At 45.3% G+C, this 25,844-nt stretch overlaps 1 protein-coding gene across 3 annotated transcripts in view; it reads left to right on the top strand.

The window, feature by feature from the left end:
* Positions 1–25,844, top strand: part of PKIG (cAMP-dependent protein kinase inhibitor gamma) — a 125,146-nt gene that overhangs the window by 54,739 nt on the left and 44,563 nt on the right. Inside the window, exon 2 of one of the 3 annotated variants that reach the window (XM_075347753.1) lies at positions 3,018–3,067. The exons of 1 other annotated variant lie outside the window; for it this stretch is intronic. The gene's annotated coding sequence lies outside the window, so the exon portion shown is untranslated. Of the gene's footprint in view, positions 1–3,017; positions 3,068–16,550; positions 16,690–25,844 lie in introns of those variants that run through there. One more of the 3 variants, XM_075347752.1, reaches the window with a different exon arrangement.

Below are 25,844 nucleotides of genomic sequence, written 5' to 3' on the forward strand. Positions count from 1 at the left end.
GCCAACTTTAGTGGATGGTGAGACATTGAACATGCAGATTAGGCCATTTTTACAGGGTCCCTTAAAGTCTGCAAAAACAAATATTCTTTATTAAAGCAGGGATGGAAGGGGTTATAGTTTTATAGAGGAACCAATCCTATATGAAATGACGCCATGGAAAATACAGTAAGATCATAGATGTCATGGGTCCTGACCTCTGATACTAGATCTAGTGCAGCTCCTGTCTATGCCACCTGTTGTCCTCATGGGCAATCCTGTCATAGTCGCTCATACATAGAGATCATTAAGCGGCAGGGTCATGTATATGACACGAGAGGACTTCTCGCATGTTTTCTTATACTGGGGTAGATAACCAGTTGAGTGTGATTGCTGCTAAGGATTTTGAGTATAGCAGATTTTTGTGCACCTGTTCAGCACTGTGCTGGGAGCGACAATGTGTGCATATGTTACTCCTCAGTACTTTCTTCCTGAGCAGGTTCCACCACAAGCTGCCGTTATTTAATAATACTATTATGAGTGCAATCCCCTCCATTTGGCTCAGATCGCGGAGGTGGCTTCGGAGCTGTGACTCATCTGTGCATTCAGCTACTTATGTTCGAGTGTGTGTTTTGTGGATGTATTAAACAGTCGGCATTCTTCAGATCATCTGTTTTACTGTTCAGAAGAAAATGGCCTGTTGAGCCTGATCCCTGGTGCTTCACGGAGAGATTCAATTGCAATTCCACAGCTAACAGCAGATCATCACGGATGATTGCACAAGGTCCCCTGTGGTCATGGGAGTTTGCAGTATGAGGTGAGGTTCTCTTAAATAGACAGTGCCCTAAATTGTGCTTGGCAAGAGGGACCTAAGAGAAGCCAGTAGAGGGACTCCTTTATCTAAGGGCCTCCAGAACCCCTTCACTACCTCATATCACAGAGCCCTTGAGGTTTTGAGTAAATAAAGGGGGTCTTCTGCTGGGGATCCTCATCACTTGGCCAGGGTGTTTACAAAGAGTGTCTCTCGCTCTGGAGGACCTCTCCTGTCCCGCATTTCTGACACAACTCATTGATTTGAGTGGGTCATGTGTAATGCTTCACTTTCCCCTGGGCTGGCGCTGCAGGGAAATTGAACACTTACTGCCAGGTTTCCCCACAGATTAGAGCTAATCGCTCGGGGTGCCAGCCGAGGAACAAAATGGGTGTCCCAGCTGAAGGACACTTTTGTCTTCTAGTAGAACCTCAATAAGGAAATTACTTTCTGATTGTCAACCATTTACCGGTTTTCCAAAAGACATTCCTACCCGTGAGTTAGTGTAAAACCTAATACACAAGAATCATCACTCCCTCAATATGCGGCACACCTCCTATCACTATATAATCACTCCTTCCCTAATGGTACAAGAAGATCCAGTACTTGTTTTTCTCCCTCATTCCGGTCTCATATGGCCCCGTTTCATTGGAAGAGAATCTACAGTATATCAGCTGGTACTTGGGGCCCCCCCTCTGGCATCATAGCACCAGCATACAGTCACCGTTATTAACATATCATCTAATGGCTGACGACTCATTCAGGACCTTCAAATTATCTGATGCAATTTGGGTAGTCTGCTTTGATTGTCTGTAACTATATGAGGCTCCTTATGAAGTCTTTCTTCAGGATGACTTATCCATTCCTCTACTGGTCACCCTAAATAAATTGAGCACAAATGTCGTAAACTACGAAGTACCTATTATTGCTGTATATAATCCTAATATGATACATGTCACAAACCACCGGGGGGGGTCACTCAGAAATCCCCCGCGCTGGCTACCAGTACGTCACAATCGGGGGGTAACAAGTGGGGGTCACCCCTCCTTTATACCTCCCGACCGACAGACAGAGCACGTGACGCGCTCTCTAGCGCCCCTCTTATAGTCAGGCCAATTATGGAATTGCCCGACCATAAGCAAGGAGGCCGCTATCCTACTTATGCCGATTATTGAAGGGTCCCCGGTGAGAGTAAGGTATATATTCCCCCGACCTCCGCGGGCGGAATATATAAAATCTCCCCGAATCTCACTGGCCTCCCCACAATAATCCTTGGCACAATTCGCTGCCACCAACCGATTTACGGTAACTATTAGCCGAACACACAGACGTGGGATTCAAGATCGAGATAACAGAACAGCCCAAGATTAATTATATAATTTAATCAGCCTAAAGCACACTAGAACTACAATATATACAATAGGGAATCTACAGAATATACATATGTCAGAGTACAGTTACAATCAAAGCATGGGTTACAAACAGGCATACACAGTTCCAGCAGTTACCTTGTTGCGTCTGGCCACAGGGGGGCGCTGTAGACCAGGTTTCCAGGAACTCCCTCACAGGTCTTTCCCAACCAGGCCCCCGAGCAGAAGAACACTGGAAAATGGCCGAAGTAGGGTTATCAACCTGGGCAATCCAGGTCCCCTCCTACCTTAGTGACCTCACAGGGAGCACTGCTCCACCCCTGGCTGGAGTTATGGACAAAATCCACAACATGGAATATTAGTGTAAAACCTAATACACAAGAATCATCACTCCCTCAATATGCGGCACACCTCCTATCACTATATAATCACTCCTTCCCTAATGGTACAAGAAGATCCAGTACTTGTTTTTCTCCCTCATTCCGGTCTCATATGGCCCCGTTTCATTGGAAGAGAATCTACAGTATATCAGCTGGTACTTGGGGCCCCCCCTCTGGCATCATAGCACCAGCATACAGTCACCGTTATTAACATATCATCTAATGGCTGACGACTCATTCAGGACCTTCAAATTATCTGATGCAATTTGGGTAGTCTGCTTTGATTGTCTGTAACTATATGAGGCTCCTTATGAAGTCTTTCTTCAGGATGACTTATCCATTCCTCTACTGGTCACCCTAAATAAATTGAGCACAAATGTCGTAAACTACGAAGTACCTATTATTGCTGTATATAATCCTAATATGATACATGTAGCATAAACAGCACCCTACAGATTAACACAGATTTTCTCTTCTAAGGTTGTCATCTTGGGCCGCTAATCTCAGGATATCTCAAGCCAAGAGGAAAGGTAAGGAAGGAGATTTCTGTTTTATAAAACTTACACAAAGTAGTAAATGTCTTAAGACAAAATGAAAATAGAGCCATCCTCATGCACGGTCTTGCAGAAGCTATGGTGTATCTTCTAATCTTTTTGCTGTCCCCAAATCCTGGCATTGATTCAGATAACGGGATGACCCACCCCACTGCATCCTGGTAGTATCATGTAAAGTTGGGAGAAAAGTGTCAGGCTCACCATCTCCATTTTAGTTCATCCCAATGGTGTAGGATGGGGTTGAGATCAGGACTGTGTGTGGTCAGTTATAATCTTCCACATCAAACTCGCCCAACCATGTTTTTATGGACCTTGCACTGGCACCAGTCCTGGGGAACAGAAAAGAGCCTTTCCCAAACTGTTCCCACAAAGTTGGAAGCCACAGTTGCCAAAATATCTTGATACGCTTAAATATTAAGATTTCACTCCACTGGAACTAAGAGGCCTGGACCAACCGCTGATAAACATCCTATAGTATTATCCCTCCTCCATTAAACTTTACTGGTGGCACAATGCAGTCAGGCAGGTAACGTTCTCCTGGCAATCGGCAAACCAAAAACTGAACTGTCAGACGCTAAACAGAGCAGTGTGATCCTTCACTGTACAGGACACATTTCCTGTGCTTCAGATTCGAGGTGTGGCCGCCTTACACCACTCCATCCGGCACGTGGCATTGTGCTTAGGGATGTAAGGCTAACATGCAGCTGCTCAGCCATGGAAACCCATGTCATGAAGCTGTCAGCGATCAATCTTGGTGTTCATGTTAATTTCAGAAGAGGTTTGGACTCTGCAGTTATGGGGTTGGTGACTTCTCTGCCCTCTGTTCCTCAGCACTCAGTGAGCCCACCCTGTACCATTACGTGGTCTCCACTCCATGGCTGAGTGGCTGCGTTTTTTGTTCCACTTCCAGTAACATCTCTTAAGGCCGCTTTACACGCTGCAATATCGTTACCGATATTGCTAGCGTGCGTACCCGCCCCCATTGGTTGTGCGACATGGCCAAATCGCTGCCCGTGGTGCACAACATCGCTCAGACCTGTCACACTACTTACCTGGCTAGCGACGTCGCTGTGACCGGCGAACCGCCTCCTTTCTAAGAGGAGGTTCGTTCGGCGTCACAGCGACGTCACACAGCGGCCGGCCAATAGAAGCGGAGGGGCGGAGATGAGCGGGACGTAACATCCCGCCCACCTCCTTCCTTCCTCATTGCTGGCAGCCGCAGGTAAGGTGAGGTTCCTCGTTCCTGCGGTGTCACACATATCGATGTGTGCTGCCCCAGGAACGACGAACTACATCGTACACGCAGCAGCAACGATAATTGGGAATAGGGGGGCGTGTCACCGATTTTTAGCGATTTTTGAATGTTTTTGCGACAATTCAAAATCGCTCATAGGTGTCACACGCAACGACATCGCTAAAGCAGCTGGATGTGCGTCACAAATTCCGTGACCCCCAACGAGATCGCTTGAGCGATGTCGTAGCGTGTAAAGCGGCCTTTACAGTGTATGGTGGAATATTTAGGCGTGAAGAAATCTCATGAACTGACTTGTTACAATGGTTGCTCCTATTACAGAACTGCACTGGTATCAGTGAGATCTTAAGAACAACCCATTCTTTCACAAATGTAAGTAAAGGCAGACGACACGGCAAGGGTCTGGATTATATATCTTTGAGAAGGGGAATAATTGGGAAACCTGAAATCAGCAATTGAGATGTATCCCAATATTTTTGTCCATATCGTGTATCTAGTCTTTTATTGCAACCCAACCTGAAGTCAAACAGTACCAGCACAATGTTCCAGGCAGTGACCACTAATGTGCAGCTAATCTAAAAAAGCTTCCATCCGCTTTCTATAAATAGAAGAGTTTAATTCCTAATTAAAAGCCGCATGGATCCCTAGATACCAGACTGGAAGCTTTTGTCTAAAATGACTTTCATGGAAAAAACCTTTTTTGGTTTTAGTGAGAACTTGCATTTAGAGGACTTTGTCTTCATACTTTGTATTTGGCCTCGTAATGAGCTAAGGCACTCGCACACTATGCACAATGTACCTTAGACAAATTGATTGCATCTATCAATATATCCACATGTTCACCGGGGGTTTGATACTGGAGGGTTCCTTTTGGAGATCACTAGAGGTGTACAAGCACAGTCACATCTCAAAAGTAGGGATCACCAGGGATCTTTTTTTTCCTAATAATCTAGTGTCCTGAAACTGACTTTGTAGCCCTGCAGGGCCCCAGAATAATGAGCCTTCAGACAAGGTCACATTCATGGACTATATTGATAAAAGATAGATGTTCAAATCCTCTTTAAAAACCTTAAGGCAACCCTCTATGGGAAGGGCTACAATGAAAAATCTTTCAGGACTCGCATGAGGGTAATAATAATAATTTTATTCATTTATATAGCGCTATTAATTCCACAGCGCTTTACATACATTGGCAGCACTGTCCCCATTGGGGCTCACAATCTAAAGTCCCTATCTGTATGTCTTTGGAGTGTGGGAGGAAACCAGAGAACCCGGAGGAAACCCACGCAAACACGGGGAGAACATACAAACTCCTTGCAGATGGTGTCCTTGGTGGGATTTGAACCCAGGACCCCAGCGCTGCAAGACTACAGTGCTAACCACTGAGCCACTGTGCTGTGCATTATGTCTTACCTAAAGGACATGCAAGCGATTGCAAAAAATAAGACTGCTTTTATTCTAAAAACAGTGCCACACTTCTTCAAAGGTTGTGTATGGAACTGCATCTCGGTCACATGCTTTTATTAAGCTTTTCTACTATACCAGATATAGCCCCGTTAGCAGGTGTGGTGCTGCTTAAAGGGACTCTGTCAGCAGGTTGTTGCTATGTAAACTGAGAGTAGCATGATGTTGGGGTTGGGATCCTAATTCTAGCGATGATTCTCTTACTGGGCTATGTGTATTTTTTTTTTCTTTAAAATTCGTGTTTTATCAGCAGATTACCACTACCGCACTAGTTGTCTTGTGCCTCCTAATCAACCACTCTGTATAACTCCGCCCCCACCACTGATGCACAGTATACACAGCTGCCAATCGGGTGGTGTGGGAGGGGTTATACAGAGCTCAGCATTTTGGAAGATCTGCTGCAGATGAAACTGTATTGTATCACAATGATAGCATGCAGACCATCAAGTGACACATTGCTGGAATCAGGGTCTCAGCCCCTAGCTCATGCTGCTCTCAGATGAGGTATCAAAAACCTGGTAACCGATTCCCTTTAAATAAAAAGCGGCTATGTTTTTATAAAACTGGACAAACCCTTTAACTCTAGTCTGACTGGAACATTTATTAAAGTAATCACTTCTTTGTAATCTTGCAAATTGTGAATGGAAAGTAATACAGCTTAATGCACATAAGTCAGTCGTGGGACTTTCTGCCGCTTAGCACCACATTCAATATCTCAGCTTGAGAAAGTCAATACAATTATCAAACCATTTTTCTGCTTCCCCGGCCTGAGAGATAGTGGGATCAATGGTCCTCTCAGTATTGGCATAGGCTTCGGATGCAGCAGAGCTTTTAATGGGAATTACAGAAATGATGCATGATATGACAAGAGGAACTCGGGACTATAGACTTGTTTTCTCACTGCTGACAGGAGCCAAGTTTACACCGTTCTCATGCCAAGGGTATCCGATGGACCCCACTGGTTTTCAATGGGTTTTGCAATTTTGTCTGTAGTTTGCCAGCAAACCTGATGTAATTAAAGACTGAGCCTCCACATAATGATAGTAGTTGTAGCCCAATAGTGGTAAGTATGATCACTGAAACATCAGGAGGGATCCACCACCCATCATACTTCCATAGACTTGGGGAAGTAAAACAGAGGATTGGCCAAATGTGGATTTTGTCTTTTTAGATGTATCATAAAGGAATAAAAAAGACAACTTTTATCACCCTACCAAACTAAGAGAATTTGACCCTTCATATACCCTTAGGACCACTGGTGGCCTTAATGGCACTTTATGGATTTTTGTGTCCGTTTTAACAGCTGGGTCAGTTCAGGTGTTTACATCCTAGATCTGGATTTAAACCAAGGATCCTTCTGTCTTGATGGGTGATAATGACCGGGTCTCTCGCTTTTGACAGCTCATCCTGTCTTGATGGGTGATAATGACCGGGTCTCTCGCTTTTGACAGCTCATCCTGTCTTGATGGGTGATGGTGACCGGGTCTCTCGCTTTTGACAGCTCATCCTGTCTTGATGGGTGATAATGACCGGGTCTCTCGCTTTTGACAGCTCATCCTGTCTTGATGGGTGATGGTGACCGGGTCTCTCGCTTTTGACAGCTCATCCTGTCTTGATGGGTGATAATGACCGGGTCTCTCGCTTTTGACAGCTCATCCTGTCTTGATGGGTGATGGTGACCGGGTCTCTCGCTTTTGACAGCTCATCCGGTCTTGATGGGTGATGGTGACCGGCTCTCTCGCTTTTGACAGCTCATCCGGTCTTGATGGGTGATAATGACCGGGTCTCTCGCTTTTGACAGCTCATCCTGTCTTGATGGGTGATAATGACCGGGTCTCTCGCTTTTCACAGCTCATCCTGTCTTGATGGGTGATGGTGACCGGGTCTCTCGCTTTTGACAGCTCATCCTGTCTTGATGGGTGATAATGACCGGGTCTCTCGCTTTTGACAGCTCATCCTGTCTTGATGGGTGATGGTGACCGGGTCTCTCGCTTTTGACAGCTCATCCTGTCTTGATGGGTGATAATGACCGGGTCTCTCGCTTTTGACAGCTCATCCTGTCTTGATGGGTGATGGTGACCGGGTCTCTCGCTTTTGACAGCTCATCCGGTCTTGATGGGTGATGGTGACCGGCTCTCTCGCTTTTGACAGCTCATCCGGTCTTGATGGGTGATAATGACCGGGTCTCTCGCTTTTGACAGCTCATCCTGTCTTGATGGGTGATAATGACCGGGTCTCTCGCTTTTGACAGCTCATCCTGTCTTGATGGGTGATGGTGACCGGGTCTCTCGCTTTTGACAGCTCATCCTGTCTTGATGGGTGATAATGACCGGGTCTCTCGCTTTTGACAGCTCATCCTGTCTTGATGGGTGATGGTGACCGGGTCTCTCGCTTTTGACAGCTCATCCTGTCTTGATGGGTGATAATGACCGGGTCTCTCGCTTTTGACAGCTCATCCTGTCTTGATGGGTGATGGTGACCGGGTCTCTCGCTTTTGACAGCTCATCCGGTCTTGATGGGTGATGGTGACCGGCTCTCTCGCTTTTGACAGCTCATCCGGTCTTGATGGGTGATAATGACCGGGTCTCTCGCTTTTGACAGCTCATCCTGTCTTGATGGGTGATAATGACCGGGTCTCTCGCTTTTCACAGCTCATCCTGTCTTGATGGGTGATGGTGACCGGGTCTCTCGCTTTTGACAGCTCATCCTGTCTTGATGGGGGATGGTGACCGGGTCTCTCGCTTTTGACAGCTCATCCGGTCTTGATGGGTGATGGTGACCGGGTCTCTCGCTTTTGACAGCTCATCCGGTCTTGATGGGTGATAATGACCGGGTCTCTCGCTTTTCACAGCTCATCCTGTCTTGATGGGTGATGGTGACCGGGTCTCTCGCTTTTGATAGCTCATCCTGTCTTGATGGGTGATGGTGAACGATTGTCTGTCGCTTTGGACGAATCACCCTGTCTTGCATTACGTACAGAGCCTGTTACTTGGAGCGGGCTCTGTGCTATGCTCACTTTCTCCTGTGATGGCCAGGTTTCTCTACAAATCCCTACTGATCGCTGGGGTTCCCAGCAAGGGGAAAGTGTGATCAGGGAGCATCCAAACAAGTAGGTTGTTCAAAGCAGACAACCCCTTTTTTTTACTCCAGCTTTACATATTAAAGGGCTTATCCAGAACTGAATAATTGATTACTTGTGAAAAAGAATAAGTCAGCAATATGTAATTGGTGGTGGTCTGATACCTGGCACCCCCACCGATCAGCTCTAGTCTGTGCTAACAGAGGCTGGCTATAAACAATGTACCAGGCAGAATACAGCAGTGCCATACATTAATTGGCTGCTGCCAAGTACTGCGCTTTATACACTAAACAAGTGGTGGCGATACAGATCACAGCTGTATGGCACAGGTGTTGTTTGTGGCCCGCCATTCATCGTCTATTGATGACCTATCCTTCGGATACATAATTATTATTTATTATTACCATAGCGACAATTATTCCATGGTGCTTTACATGTGAAAGGGGTATACATAATAGGGGCAAGTACAATAATCATAAACAATACAAAACACAGACAGGTACAGGAGGATAGAGGTCCCTGCCCGCGAGGGCTCACAGTCTACAAGGGATAGGTGAGGATACAGTAGGTGAGGGTAGGGCTGATTGTGCGGCGCTGTATCAGACTGAGGGTTACAGCAGGTTGTAGGCTTGTCAGGAGAGATGGGTCTTCAGGTTCCTTTTGAAGCTTGTCAAGGTAGGCGAGAGTCTGATGTTGTGGAGAGCATTCCAGAGTATGGGGGAGGCACAGGAGAAATCTTGGATGCGATCGTGGGAAGAGGAGAAGACATAACTGCTCAGTCCTTGACATCCTGGTAATGGATCACGTATCGTTGACCTAAATCTGTTTGAGCCGTCTGGTAATGCCCATGACCCCACAAAATGAAATGTAATCTGAGTTGACGGGATTTCTAGCCTGGTGCTCCATTCTGGACATTTTTTATAGTAACCCCGCCCCCAATCCCATTCATCTCTCACAAGCCCCTCCACCTTTCAGAGTGGAAGCCATTTTTCAATGTAGGTTTTTCAGTCCCTTATGTATGCAGCCTCTTTAATCCTGGTGGAGTCTGGTGCTCTGAACGTGGTCTCTGAAGATCCTGTCCAGATCCAGGCACTGTAAATACAAGTGACACGCTGAAAAATGAGCCTGAGTGCGCACTAGGAGATATAAATAGAGGCTCTGCTGATCTGCACAACATCCCAGGGAAGAGTCATTATGCCTGACGGCTGCCAAGTGTCTCCAAGATATCACCTATGTGTTTCATTACGCTGACCATCTGCAGGAGGGAAATTTTGTCCCACAGACTATTTAGTCACTTGTCAATTTTCCATTGGATTCTATGGCTTCCCTAGTGATTTCTCCAGATCATTGCTCTGCTTAAGCAAGTTTAGGGCATGAGTAATCTGCAATATTTACTCAGTTATTACTGATTGCATCTTTTGGGCTGAACTAATAATCATCGCTGATCGGTAGATCATCCATCAAAGCTGTGCTGCCCATAATATTGTAAAGGGGTTTTGACTCCTTTCCCATATCTGCAACATGGAAATGTTATTTAAAAAGCACCAATCAACTTCCGATATCATGTATTGGAGGCAATATATCTGCTGGTATAAAAGGACCCTAACGCTGAGCATCCATAATATTGTCCCTATAATATATCTATTACCATCATCATTCGCCTTTATTGTACTCTTATAATTGTTCCAGATTTCAGCTTTCAACAAAATTATTCTGCACTCAGCAGCCATTATCTACATTAGGTGTCTCAAACCAAAATAAGGTCCAGGGCCACTTAGAAAATCTAGTAAGGATGCGGGCTGCATTAGGTTTAGGCTGGGGCTACATAGGTCGCGTGGCCAAAGTTGGCTCTGTGTAGCTGCTACTTCGTAGTGTCTACTGTATGATGGCCCCATTTTTCCTCCATATACAATATGATTGCCATATAGCCCCCTAAGTACAGAATTTCCCCACGGCCACCCTATGAACAGTATGACAGCCACAAAGACCAACCGCCATGCGATGGCCCCCCTGACAGCTCCTCTATTTACAGTATAATGCCCCCCATAGTACTTGCCTCCTGCTGTGTGACTAGTCGCCCTATTGCATGGAGGTCCTCTATGGTGGATACAGGCAGTGTCAGGCCTGGTTCATGACATCATTCAGCACCTGTTGTTTTGTGACACGGCTGGGATGACACCAGGCACATTTAAAGCCCCAATGCCGGCCCGGCTGGTAACTGCCACTCTACCACATGGGTTGCGTGTTTGAGACCCCTGATCTACAACATTAATAATCTAGAGGAATACAGTAGGGAACTGACACAAACTAAATGGAGTGCAGTCTAGAGCAGACGTGGGCAAAATGCGGCCTGTGGACTAGGACAGCTAAACTGCTTCAAGCATTGGGATCTCGCACCATGCCGTTGTCCTCAATCTCACTTTTTATCCTCAGGATTTGGATACCAGTGAAAACCATGATGGCACAGGGAGGTAACGGCTGCCTCTTTCATCGTTGCACCTATTTGTCGGAGAGCGCAGCAGGCGCGATAACGCTACTACACCTGCCTCAGTGCACAGTCATCCTAAATTGGTGACTGTATGGGACATAATACTGAGTAAGCCAGCTGTGTTGGGATATCGTGCTGTGTGGGAACATACAATGACGAGCATAAAGGTAACAATGTTTTGAACGTTTGCCTTTCAGGCTCCATATCTCACCATCCACTACAGTTTTGAGCGTGAGACTACCTTCATTTTTTAGACCATCATCTTGGCTATCCCATACACTTGACTTGCAACTATTTAGCATATGATTATTTATGCAGGTTCTTATCATGTCATTGCACTGTTACGGTTTTGCTCCTGTGATTGAAAAAATCTTTTTTATCCTGTATACTACAAATTACAACCTGTTTTCACATTCCCTCATAGCTCAGTAATTTTATTAGGTTGATTTCCAAGAGAAAGGTCACTGGTTCGAATTGAGGAGCAGCCATGAAGATGATTTGCCGAGAAAAGAAAAACTGCATCCTCCAGCTCATTGATAGCGATCTCTCGGACAAGAAAATTGCCAAACTGCATGATGTGCGTGCCTTGATTGTTGGAAGAATTCGAAATGAAGTCTGTCCATTTTGAAGTCCATTCAAAAGCCAAGAAGTGGACGTTCTGGTAAAATACCATGTTAGGCACGTTACACAAGTATGGAATGGTGGCCTGAAAAAATGCAAAGAAGCTTCAACTTCAATGTCATCATAAGAAGAGTCAAGCTAGAGTTTTCACAGAACTGCGAAATGTGGACAGTAGAATATCTGAAACTGGTGATTTGGAGGGAGGAGATGAAAGTCAATAGACTGGGCTCTGATGGGTGCAAAAGGGTCTAAAGGAAACAAGTGAAAAAAGGGCTAACAGATCGAGAAATTGAAACTGTGAAATTCAGCATAGGAAGCCTGAGGATATGGGGTTGTTTCACAGCTAAAAGTGTTGGATATTTGACCAGGATCGATGGCGGTCTCAAAGCTGAGCTACAGTATATCACAAAAGTGAGTACACCCCTCACATTTTTGTAAATATTTTTTGTCTTTTCAGAGGACAACACTGAAGATATGACACTTTGATACAATGTAGCGTAGCCAGTGTACAGCTTGTATAACAGTAAATTTTGGTGTACACTCTAAATAACTCAAAACAAATCCATTAATGTCTAAACTAATGGCACCAAAAAAGGTGTACACCCCTAAGTGAAAATGGCTAAATTCTGCCCAATTAGCCATTTTCCCTCCCCGGTGTCATTGAACTCATTAGTATGAGTAGGTCTCAGGTGTGAAAGGGGAGCAGGAGTGTTACATTTGGTGTTATCACTCACACACTCGCTTGCTGGTCCCTGGAAGATCAACATGGCCCCTCTTGGCAAATAATTCTTTGAGAATTTGAAAACAAGAATTGATGTTCTACATAAAGATGTCTTGGGCTATAAGAAGGTTGCCAACACCCTGAAACTGAGCTGCAGCATGGTAGCCAAGACCATACAGTGGTTTAACAAGACAGGTTCCACTCAGAACAGGGCACGTCATGGTCGACCAAAGAAGTTGAGTACACGTGCTCAGCATCATATTCAGAAGTTGTCTTTTCAATATAGATGTATGAGTGCTGCCAGCATTGCTGCAGAGGTTAAAGGGGTGAGGGATCAGCCTATCATGCTCACACCATACGCAGCACTGACTACTTTACATTGTATCAAAGTATCATATCTTCAGTGTTGTCCCATGAAAAGATATATTAAAATATTTACAAAAATGTGAGGGTTGTATTCACTTTTGTGATATACTGTGTATGTGAGTATCCTACAAGACTAGTTACTTTGTACACTCGAGTACTATGGGTATGAAAAGGACGACATGGTGTTCCAGCAGGATAACAACCTGAAGCATATGTCGAGCTTGGGGAAGAAATGGTTAAGTGACATTGAAGTAGAGGTGCTGGATTGGTCCCCATAGTCCTTAGACCTCAACCCAATCCAACACTTGTATACAGATTTTTCTTCATCTCTACCCACATGTCCAAGTGAGTCGATCAGTATGCAACAACATTGGGAACGTTCAGAACAGACCTGGGATCAGATTTCAGTCGAGACATGCTTGAATCTGATCGAGAGCATGCCCAGAAGGATTCAGGCAGCGTTGAAAGCCAAAGAAGACTTAGCAAATACTAATAAAATAATAAAAATTGAAATTTTAGATTTTAGGAGCAAAACGGTAACAATGCAGTGACCTTAAGGATCTGCATAATTATCATATGCTAATATAGTTGCAAGTCATGTATGAGATAGCCAAGATGACTGTTTAGAAATAAAGGTAGTCTCGTGCTCAAAGCTGTAGTGGATGGGGAGATATGGAGTTCAAAACATGGTAATCTTTTGCTTGTCGGTGTAATACTGTGTAAGGGCTGTGTGATGGGTCATCATTGTGCATGGAGGCTGTGGGAGGACATCTTTCTGAATTGGGGGCTGTGTGGGAACATAATACTATTGGGTAACAATGCATCTTGTAGTAATTCTGGTCTCCTTGTAGTAATGTGCCCATCCTAGTCCTCATTTTTGTAGTAATATCCCCATCCTGGTCCTCATCTTCTAGTAATGTGCCCCATCCTGGTCCCCATTTTGTAGCAATGTGCCCCATTTTGTTCCCCTTCTTGTAGTAATATGCCCCATTCTGGCCCTCATCTTGTAGTTATGCCCAATTTTGTCCTTTTGTAGTAATGACCCCATCCTAGCACCCATCTTGTAGTAATGTCCCCTGTTGTCCTATCCTTCACATATACATAAAAAAATAAAAAAGGTTCTTCTCACATGTCCTTCGTTCCTTCTGTGTCCTCTTTTCTGCACATGTGGCCTGCAGTCACCATAGGCCCCTTGACAATTGTGGCCGCCTCTTTCAGCACTTTATTTCAGTTGACCAGCAGCTGACATTAGCGTATGCTGTCAGCTGCTGGCCTCTGATTGGCCCGGCGGCTGGCATTGGCATAGCGGTATAGAGAGCTTATCTTTGCTCGGCGCTGGCAATACAATTCAATTCAACTGAAATGTAGTGCTGGACCGGGCCACGATTCTCAAGTAATCTATGCTTCCTGCAGGCCACATGAGGCCTGAGGAGCATGTATTTGAGACCCCTGGTCTAGAGGAACGGCATAAAATAACAAACTTTAGCCGTTAACACAGCTCCATCTGCTGACTGCTCAACACTGCCCAGCATAAGCCTGCAGCTGTTGCTATTACTCCAGAAGACATCAGTTCCATCTTCTCTGGAAACACTGCTACTATTGCGCACAGTGTAGACAATCCTCTGAGGACCCCACACCTGATTCTTTTCACCTGTAATTATTCACTGTACCAACTATACGGACAAGGGAGAGATTTGCTACACTCATATATTTATCTCAGAGCATTGTCTAGAGACTGTAGACAACATAATTGTAGCAATCAGTCAGTGATGAGATGGATACATCTTTATGAGCTTTTCTGCATATACGGTATGTCTCCAATCAGTGACCTCAAGCTGTTATCATGAAAATCTTATATCGTGTATTGAAGAAATGAACATAAACCTGGGATGTGAGGTTATTGAGGTGTAGATAACCTTGCCGCCTTCCTCCAAAGACTGTGCCACCCCTGTGCATGGATTGGGCCTGGTATTGGAGCTCATTATTTTGAATGGTCACTGTGCTGCAGTACCAGGCACAACCTGTGGACGAGTGTGGCACTGTTTTTTTGGGGGGAAAAAGCAGCCGGTTTGTTTTATAAATCCTAGACAAATTAATATTTTGGGTATAATATGTCGCTGATGTTTCAGCCCCAGAATCGTCTCTAGGCATGGCGCTCTGTTGTGCCTAACCTTTTGCTTGGTAGAATGTGATCTCTTTTCTTTCATAGCTTAGGTTACTGATAAGTCGTCTGTCCGTCCCTGGGGAAATCTCCCAGCTGTCGTAGCTGCTCACTTGCTTCCTCTTAGGCGCGGGTGTGGGAAGCAGGTGGATTAACACTGACTCATTTTACTGCAGCCCATACACAGGATAGAGGTTAGCACTACTTGTTTAAAGGGGCATGAAATGAATATCCTTCCTGTGACAATAGGGCATTGTCATCTAATCCCACTGCCCTAGTGCCGAGGTGTCATTTGGTACCATTTGTCTCCCTGTGAATCCGCGCTGGTATCATATGAAATGATATGGAGGAGTTTCTGTGGACCTCAGGGGGTTCACTACTCTCCGGGTGTAAATGTGCTAAAACCCCCAGGAACCATCCGGATTGGGGATACGTGGCCGAAGTATAGTGTTACAGTATATTGACAGATTGTGGGCCGCTAGGTGGGACCGGCTTTTTCTAGGTGGTCCTCTGCTGAGTATAACACACCTTTCCTCTCCTCTATCACATTAGAAGGTCTCCTATGAAGCTGATTCAAGTGTGTGCATCCGATACGTCCCCGTGGATATGTCTAAAAGGGGTTGTCCAGTTTGGTAAGCCCACCTTCGTTTGCCCTATTTGTGAATGGAGAGCTGTAAAGAGTGTCTCCCATCCTGGAGGACCTGCCACGTCCTGCGATACACAAACAGCCTGTTGATGTGAATGAGCACTGTGTAATTCCTCATTTCTCCTGTGGAGGCGCTGCAGGGAAATTGATTACTTACAGCCAGGCTTCCCAGCTGACTGCTGAGGCTTCATACACTTTGTGATCATCTTACGATCACGGGAGAGCCTTCTAGCCATTATGGGTTGCCCAAAGCAGACATCAGCTTTAAAGCCTTTGTACCGAGCTGCAGAATATGGTGGCGCTATACAATCAGCGGCAGTGATTAACTGAAGGTAGATGGGGCGCCACCTCCCATAAAAGGGACGCTATTGATTCCTGGTGTGTGACAGTACGCACTGGTGGCAGAATTCAGTCTAGCGACAATTATACCCACTAGTGGAGTTGTATGGCAGGATCCCCCCACACGCACACCCCTTCCTATACAAACTGCACAGGATCCATTTAATCCCCAAATCCCAATCATAAAAGGCACAATGGAGAGGTTCCTGGAAATGCAGCGATGAAGTGCGGTGACAATACAAAGCAGTGTGTACATGCAGGAGGGATCTTTTGTGTGGATGGCTGAGTAAGTGGATGGGTGACATCACTGAGTCTAGTATTGGATTACAGCAGACACGGGAACCACCCACTGCAGCCCTAGTATCCAGCAGTATGAGGCGGACTGCCTGGACGCTGGCACCCCGGACTGTTCCCTACTGATCCATCCAAGTTCACTCTGCCTGGGGGAGATCCAGCTCTCTGTAAGTACCCCGCCACAGTTTATAGAGCCCGGAGGGAGCTGAGTGCCCCGGCCGGGGGGGGTATGGGGCCGATATGTGCCCCTTTAAATACTTGATGGGCTTTGTAATCACTCGGGCGTTCATATTTTATACACAGTTAATTGCATGATTGATCTATCCTTTAGATCGCTCCTTGAAACCATTCAGGACCTATCCAGCCATTCGTCGGGGCCTGCTGAAACTTGTAGTTGCACCTCCGTCATAGTGTATGTTTATGCAGTCACCTGTTCCACTACTTCACTGGCCTTCTAATTTATCTCTGGCAGTTAAGGTGTTAATTGCATTCTTATTATAGGTTTGGTTTTAACACTCAGGGGCAACCTGTAGCTGGCTTTTGGTTGGCAGTGCCCGCTGACACCATGGAGCCACAGGTTGTCTGGCTGTCCACGTACGTGACTGCATCCGACATCTCCAGACGAAGATGTTACAGAAGCGTCATGTATTATTAACGTGACAAGTGTTGGAGAAGCAACCTCCATGTATTATTCAGATGTAGCTGAGCGGAGTTTGTCTCGTAGCGCAGCGTCTGCTCGTATAATGTGCGGTCTGGGATTGTACCTCTGTGACCTTAGGAAGCCGTGTGGATACAACCCTGACAACCTCAGCTCTGCTACATGTGTGTAGGGAAGTATTACGGCTCTTGTGGTTTCCGCTGTTTTTGGCCCAGTCTCCTGAGAGTAAATGTCACGTTGCCAGTCTAGATTTAATTCTGCTTTGTGACCTTTCGGCAGCCGGGGGCATCTCCGCTAAAGTGTACGCTGTGTATACCAGTGCTGGGACTGGCGCTAATGGTGGTAACAGTGCCATATTTACCATATATGCACGTCCGATCTGGGCCCTGAGGAGCAATGTGACATCAATGTGACATGATCTGTGTGAGAGGTTGTAGTTCTCTGTTGGATGAGTCTCACTTTTACTAATTTTGGGAGGTTGCCACAGTCGGAGTGCCCCCTATTAGATAAGCATATACAATAGGACTGCAGGAGACACTGGAGCCCCCTCTAGGCTTAGCGGTCACAGGAAGGTTTCCTTTTGGGCAGCTGTGGATAAGGAATTGGGCCGTATCACACGTGCACTGGGGATTTACTGTACCCGTGATGGCAAGTTACTATTCTACACATCATCAGGGTGGCACGGTGGCTCAGTGGTTAGCACTGTATGGTGGCTCAGTGGTTAGCACTGTATGGTGGCTCAGTGGTTAGCACTGTATGGTGGCTCAGTGGTTAGCACTGTATGGTGGCTCAGTGGTTAGCACTGCAGCCTTGCAGCGCTGGGGTTCTTGGTTCAAATCCCACCAAGGACAACATCTGCAAGAGGTTTGTATGTTCTCCCCATGTTTGCGTGGGTTTCCTCCGGTTTCCTCCCATACTCCAAAAACATACTGATGGGGAATTTGGATTGTGAGCCCCAATGGGGACAGAGTAGTCAATGTATGTAAAGCGCTGTGGAATTAATAGTGCTATATAAATGAATAAATATTATATTTATTCATTATTAGATCATTTGGAGATTTTAAAGAACATCATTAAGGCGATGGCGATGCAGTTTCATCTTGTTGAGTCTACTCCTAAACACCTTCTGCAGCTCATCAAGGTGTCAACGGTGGTATTGCTTGGGTACTATGTGACACCATTATTTAATAATATATAGAACAAGAGCATAGCTTATGGAGGCAGTCAAGGCATTTGCCCATGTTCTGGGTGCTACCAACAAGCCACTTTGCCTGCTACGAGTCCTTTACATAAACACATAAATACCCAAAAAGCACTACCCCCTGCTATAGGACCCCTACATAGTTGAGATATGAGTATCAGCCTCCATACAGTAGTGAGAGTCCAAGTTCCCATTAGTATACAGTTGTATGTACGTACCCTCTGCTTTTTTCCTTCAATAAACTATTGCTGTCCGTAATGCCCAGAAATAATGTCCCATAATACCCTGATAAACTGGTTTTGCAATGTCCAGATAAATATATTGCCCAGATAAACCATGCCCAACAACCTGCCTTGCAAAACGTGCAATAAAACAATAGGAATCCCTTAGAAATATTTCGTGAAGACCTTCAGTTCTGTCCTGCAGCTGGCCACATATGGAGGGGGTCTTATTGTAATTTTTTATTCTATTGTTATGTTTCACTTTTTACATGAAGAACAAATGTGATTGGTTCCAGCAATTGCCACCTCTGAGTAAATTCTGGGCCTTATTTATGGGTCATGCTCCCTTCTCCCAAGGTCTGAGATATGTCTCCCTGTCTTCTTTGGGCTATGGTGTTCTTGGTTTGTTTTTTTTGTTTTCTTTTCTTTTTTTCAGCTGGTCTTCCAATGCCAGGTCTTGGTTCATTCATTGCTTAGCTGGGTCTTTGGATCACTGGGAGATAATTTTTTTGTGTTTCTTCAAGTCACAAAAGTCTGGAGGGAAACAATCATGCGAGTATTTGCTGCAGTCGGCTGATATGTGCCGGTTGGGCAGAAGGTCACAAGGTTTCGGATGACGTGGGCATTTCTGGAGTCACCACTTGGCCTGAGCCCTACAGTTCTAATATACAGGGTGGTCCAAAAGTAGGTGGACAGTATGTGTAATAGGGTTATCAAACATGGTGTAAAGTGAAACTGACTCAGTTGCCCTTAGCAACCAATCAGATTCCACCTTTCATTTTCCACATAGTCTGTGAGGAATGAAAAGTGGAATCTGATTGGTTGCTAAGGGCAACTTAGTCAGTTTCACTTTACACCATGTTTGAATACCCTATTACACATACTGTCCACCTACTTTTGGACCACCCTGTATATATAATATGTATGTGCAACGCCGGTGCCATCACCCAGGACCATCGTCTGACCTGTTGGGTGAATACAGGCATTGCTTATAATGTGGCACCTAATGGGTGGTAGCATAGCAGTATTGGGTCTCTGCTACCCCGGGGTTGGCATATAGTCTGGATTTCTCTTTTTGCACACATTATTACTACTGCTGTTGCCATTGATGTGTTTGCTGCTTTACTTGCTGGACTCATTTGACATATTACTATTGTTCTTTATTCATATGTGTGTGTTTTTTAATTATGTCTTTGGATGTTATGTGATGACAAGTCTGTGTAATTATATGATTCAGTTTTTATAACTATTGTCACATTAAATTGGGTTTATATATTAACTTCTGCCACGTTAATTATGTAGCTACATCTCATAATATTTACCCTGACCTTGGGAAGGGGCGGCAATAAAATGTTTAATTTTAAGGCTGCAGTGTTTTTAAATCGTGAATATGCAAAGTGCCTCCTCAGAGAGCACTTGAACTCTAGTGCCCCCTACTGGAAGTAGCAATCCTAAGAGTCATCGACCCTTTAACAAGCTTTGCCATGTGACTTAGGATAAAAGCCAAACCAGAATCTCAATTTAAAGAGGCAATTTGCATATTTAATTTCACAGAAGGGCATTGTATGGCCTATTAGTCTCCTTACACTGATATGTTACGTTTCACAAGGAGAGACATCACCCATTAAGGTACCGTCACACTTATCAACGCTCCAGCGATCCCTCCAGCGATCTGACCTGGCAGGGATCCCTGCAGCGTCGCTACATGGTCGCTGGTGAGCTGTCAATCAGGCAGATCTCCACAGCGATCAAAGATCAGCCACCAGCGACCTGTGTAACAATGCTGTGTTTGGTAACCATGATACACATTGGGTTACTAAGCAAAGCGCTTTGCTTATAGTTACCCGATGTGTACCTTGGCTACGTGTGCAGGGAGCAGGGAGCCGGCTTCTAGAAGCTTCGGACGCTGGTAACCAAGGTAAATATCGGGTTACCAAGTAAAGTGCTTTGCTTGGTTACCCGATGTGTACCTTGGTTACCAGCGTCCGCAGAAGCCGGCTCCCTGCTCTCTGCACATTCATATCGTTGCTCTCTCGCTGTCAAACACAGCGATATGTGCTTCACAGCGGGAGAGCAACGACCAAAAAATGGTCCAGGACATTCAGCAACGACCAGCGACCTCACAGCAGGGGCCAGGTCGTTGCTGGATGTCGCACACAGCAACATCGCTAGCAAGATCGCTGTTCCGTCACAAAATCCGTAACTCAGCAGCGATGTCGCAAGCGATGTCGCTTAGTGAGACATGGCCTTTAGACCACAGTCAGAGGTCTCTCATACAGCCAAATCAGATATCTTGCTTTGCGCTGAGGGGCAACATGTGTCTTCAAATAGAAATTCTGGTTTGGCTTTTATCAGATTTGCAGACACATGTATTGGGGTGTTGCCCCTCCTTAGTGCAAAGCTGGAGATCTGATTTGGCTGTATGAGAGACCTCTGACTGGTCTAATGGGTAACGTGTCTCCTTGTGGACATACCAATGTAAGGAGACTAATAGGCCATTCAATGCTCCTCTGAGAAATGAAATATGCAAATTGTCTCTTCCAATAGAGATTCTGGCTTGGTTTTTATACTAATTCATATGGCAGGGTTCGTTAGAGCCAATATTAACTGTTAAGATTGCTACTTCTAGTAGGTGGCACTAGAGTTCAAGTCCTCTTCCTCTCTGAAGAGGCAATTTGCAGATTTAATTTCCCAGAGGAGCATTGCATGGCCTAGAAGTCTCCTTACACTGGCATGTTGGGTATATTACTCTCCACAAGGACAGACGTTGCCCCCTTAAACTAAAATCCTGAAATGACATTCAAACAACAAGGCCAGGATATTGTATAGGTAACATATGAGCTATATACAGTATGTGGCTCCAGTATTTATTTGCGGTTTGGTATTATTACGTATGTAGGCACTGTAGTTGAACTTTGATTTGTGCACAATGATGGCATTATATGTAGACAGAATGAAGTCTAATGAATTGGGGAATATTATCCTTAGGGTTATTCCCAGCTTCATAAATCAGTATTGTCGGATAGCGTCCTTGTAAAAACAAGCAATCTGCTGACGATATTCATCTTAGAAGATGAAAGTAACCCTTTAATGTTTTCTGTGTTTTTTGTTTTGTTTTTTTTCTCCAAAAATTGAAACAACCCCCCCCCCCCCACATAAATGTTTTCTTCTGGACCTCCACTAATCATGATCAGCTATAAAAAGTATGCAGATTTCATTAGTTTTGGGCCAGACCTTCACCTCCAGAAAGGGCAATTTTTAAATGACTGTCCAATATTGGGGGAAGGGGTTTGCACTTGTGCTCTATGGCTGAGCGCCATGCAGCTATGTGTAAGTCACATTCATACTGTATAGGAGCTTTTTATGTAATAACTTGGTTCAGATTCACTTGCTCTATGCTCTACGGTGGTAGGAGTCCCCCCGCTTCCCCCCACAGCACCCCCATAGGTTAGATGTGCTGTATTATCCGTCTCATCTTTTTTTTTTCCCCTTGATGTGCTTTATCATCATCCATCGTATTCAGATCATTCAGCCTTACAGATTTGGCCCTCCCCATACTTCGAATCCACTGTTGTGTTCTATACAAGAAACCACATCCATTATTATTTTATTTTTCCTGCCATAATATAATTAACTAAATTCTTAGCAAATATATAGATTTTGGGACAAAGCCAAAAACATTGAGGAAATGGCCTTGTCTCTACCCCTATGTGGTATGTGGTCATACTCCGCTCTGACTCACTTGCGGATTGATCTATTGCACACGCTCTGATGACAGGAGGTGTCGCTGAGGACCATGATCTTTCTTACATCAGCGGTGTGTGCTTGTGTTATATCGGTCAGATGATGTCATTACTAGATGTCACTCAGCGGTTGACACACGCCAAGGAAGTTCCTGCACACGTAGCCGGTGATTGATGTTTTCCTGGGAGAGATGAGCGCCGGATCTGTAACACCACTCATGTCCGCTGATGAGCCTTATGTCGTGCATTATATCAGGGTGTAATATGCCAGTTGTGATGCCAGCTTGTCCCGGGTCCATCAGTACACACATCGTGACCTGATTGTGGCAGTCACATCTAGGGAACACACTGGAAAAGAACAAGCAACTGCACGATAAAAAGATGTGCGGAATATATGTATCAAAAAAGTACGTCTATTCAATCCAAGGACACAAACACAAGATAAAAGCATCTAAAAAGCCTAGAAATGCTCTCCTGTAATAACGCCAACCTCGATAACCGGTCTAAAGAAATGTCCGCCTGCCCGCAAGTGATCAAATGTATCACAATGTGAACCACGAAACCAGACTATATGCAGCAACCCCCCCCCCAAAAAAGAACCATGATCACAAAAAATATACAATAATTCAGCGGCTGCATCAGTAATCTGTGGGAGCCCAGTGAAATGGCCACCTACGTGCTGGGCAGCTTTTCATTTACCGGCCTAGTGTATTGTCACATCACTACGATGTGGTTGAACCAGGCATTGCCACATGGACCGTGGCAGACACCGCGTCATACCCAGCTACGGTGCTCGCCACGCTACTATACTTTCTGAAGACCCTCTGCACGCACACTGATGATAGTCTTTTCACAGAAACGTCTGTGCTTGTGCCGGTCCTACAAGTTCTTCACAATAAAAGACCACGATTCACATTGATCTTGAGTGCAAAGGGTCTACATCTACTTGAGACGGTTTTGGGCCCTACTTGTGCCCCCCCCCCCCCCCCCCCCGAAGTGCCGTGTGTGTCCACTCACAACCTTCAGACAGACGTGGCCCTGTTTTGGGAGAAGACAGATGCGTTTCTAATTCTCCAATATTGGACTTGTTTCACAAAACACTGTACAGAACAATATCCTATTATAATAAGTGCAGTGAGTGTACTGTTCTTAATTAGATCCGGTTATAATGTCCGTAAGGATACAATTAAATAATAATAATGCCATTAAATAGAAGTATGCCATTATTAATTCCCAGAATCAACACCGGGTGCCAGTAACTAGTGCTAAGGCCACGTGCACACATTTGAGTATTTGGTGAGTTTTTTTACCTCCGTATTTGTAAGGCCACGTGCACACGTTGAGTATTTGGTGAGTTTTTTACCTCAGTATTTGAATCCCAAACCAGGAAAGGGTATAAAATACAGAAGTGGTGCCCGTGTTTCTATTATACTTTCCTCTGATTTGTTCCACGCCTGGTTTTGACATACAAATACTGAGGTAAAAAACTCACCTAATACTCACTGTGTGCACGTGGCCTAAGATTAAAGCGTAAAGTCATAGGTCCGTCATACAACACTAGAAAATGAAATCTATGGCACAATGTTGGTGATGAGCAGAACATGTGTTCCTGAGTTATCTGCGGCAGGAATAATGCTGTCTGCCATCGGCTGTGCCAGTGTAACGTCATTTTCATTTTTGGATGCAATTTTACATGGCTACTCTGTCAATACTTTGCATTATGGGCTTTGTACAAGTTTTGTATTTCGAGCTGTTTTTTTGTCATTTACAATACATGGTGACTTTTAACTACTCGTTGTCTTCAGAACTAGAAAACAGTTGAGCCCACCCTGATGTTAGACATGAGACCTAACATTAAGGCCCCTTCACACGTGAGCATAAAAAATGCATGTGTAACACAGTCCGGTTTGTCCGTCTTGCGCCCGGCTGTGTCGTCCGTGGGGCGCCCGGCTGTGTCGTCCGTGGGGCGCCCGGCTGTGTCGTCCGTGGGGCGCCCCGCTGTGTCGTCCGTGGGGCGCCCGGCTGTGTCGTCCGTGGGGCGCCCGGCTGTGTCGTCCGTGGGGCGCCCCGCTGTGTCGTCCGTGGGGCGCCCCGCTGTGTCGTCCGTGGGGCGCACGGCTGTGTCGTCCGTGGGGCGCACGGCTGTGTCGTCCGTGGGGCGCACGGCTGTGTCGTCCGTGTGCACTCCATGTTTTTCCAGTATGGATAAAGGAAGAATGAAGTTACAAAGCTTCTTCTATATTTTGCAGTGTTAAACACTAACAGCACACGGATGTTACAAGGATGTCATCCGTATGCTATGCGTGTTTTTCACGGACCCATTGGCTTGTGCATGTCCGTGTTGATGGTTAAAAACAGACGTGTGTGTGTGTGTGTGTGTGTGTGTGTGTGTGGATCAAACGGATACACAGTCTGTGTGAATACATGTAGGTGTGAAGCTCACCATAGATTTTAATGAGGATCCATAACTCCGGTACTCGTGAAAATGGACGCCGCATGTACCGGAAACACTGGCGTGTAGAGATTTACACATTTGTGTGTCATGGTAGGAGGACTGAGTGTGGTGAGAGGACTGTCCATGCGTCTCCCCACCCGAACATGACCGCCTGGTATAGATCTGTCTGAGGCTGTCCAGTTTGGCTCAGAAGCCCGGCGATCAGTCCATGCTCAGTCTGTGACATACGGATGTGCAAATGCCCTATAACGTTGAGCAATCCCTCTAATCTTTAGCGCAAAAATCGCAGAATTTTCATCACAGAGAAGGAACCATTGGGCCTAATTTTAAAAACTGAAGGAGAAACTTGTTGTCCATAGCAACCAATCTTAAAGGTTTAACTCTGATTGGTTGCTATGGACAACAAACCTAATTTCACAGGCAAATTTCCATTATATGTTGAATAATTTATTATTGCTCTTCTGTCGTCTTATACAGCGACAGCGTATTCCGCTGCTGGGCTATGAAGGGGTTAACGGGACACCAGCTGCTCACAGGATAAACAGCTGCTGTAGCAAAGCATGATGGGAGGTCACATTTTATTAAATTACCATAACGCTCGCCAACAGATGTTTTCACCACAATTGTCGCAGGCGCTTACGACATTAACCAGGGCGAGAACAGCTGAAAGTTATTTCCACACATTTCTATCATAGTTAAATGTCTCCCTGTGCTATAGGCTGTGCATCATGTCCGTCACACTTTGCTCAGCCATTTTGCTGAACCAGAAAGTCTATGTCCCAATAATACCAGGCCTAAGTTATAAAGTCTAGTCCAAATAAGAACCATGGCGGTTTAGCCCATGGCAACCAGTCAGGTGACTTATTTTCTTAGGAAATTGAAAGTTTACAATATGGTTGTTTCTAGACATAGCACCCTGGTATTAGTCTGTTAGTTTACAGTTAGAGATGAGCAAACCCACAGAACAACCCCCCCCCCCCCCCAAAAAAAGTCCAGTTCAAGACCGGACCTGAACCCGAACATGTGCCCAGACACCAAACCCCA

This window comes from Anomaloglossus baeobatrachus, chromosome 5 (genome assembly GCF_048569485.1).
Source record: "Anomaloglossus baeobatrachus isolate aAnoBae1 chromosome 5, aAnoBae1.hap1, whole genome shotgun sequence".
NCBI lineage: Eukaryota > Metazoa > Chordata > Amphibia > Anura > Aromobatidae > Anomaloglossus > Anomaloglossus baeobatrachus.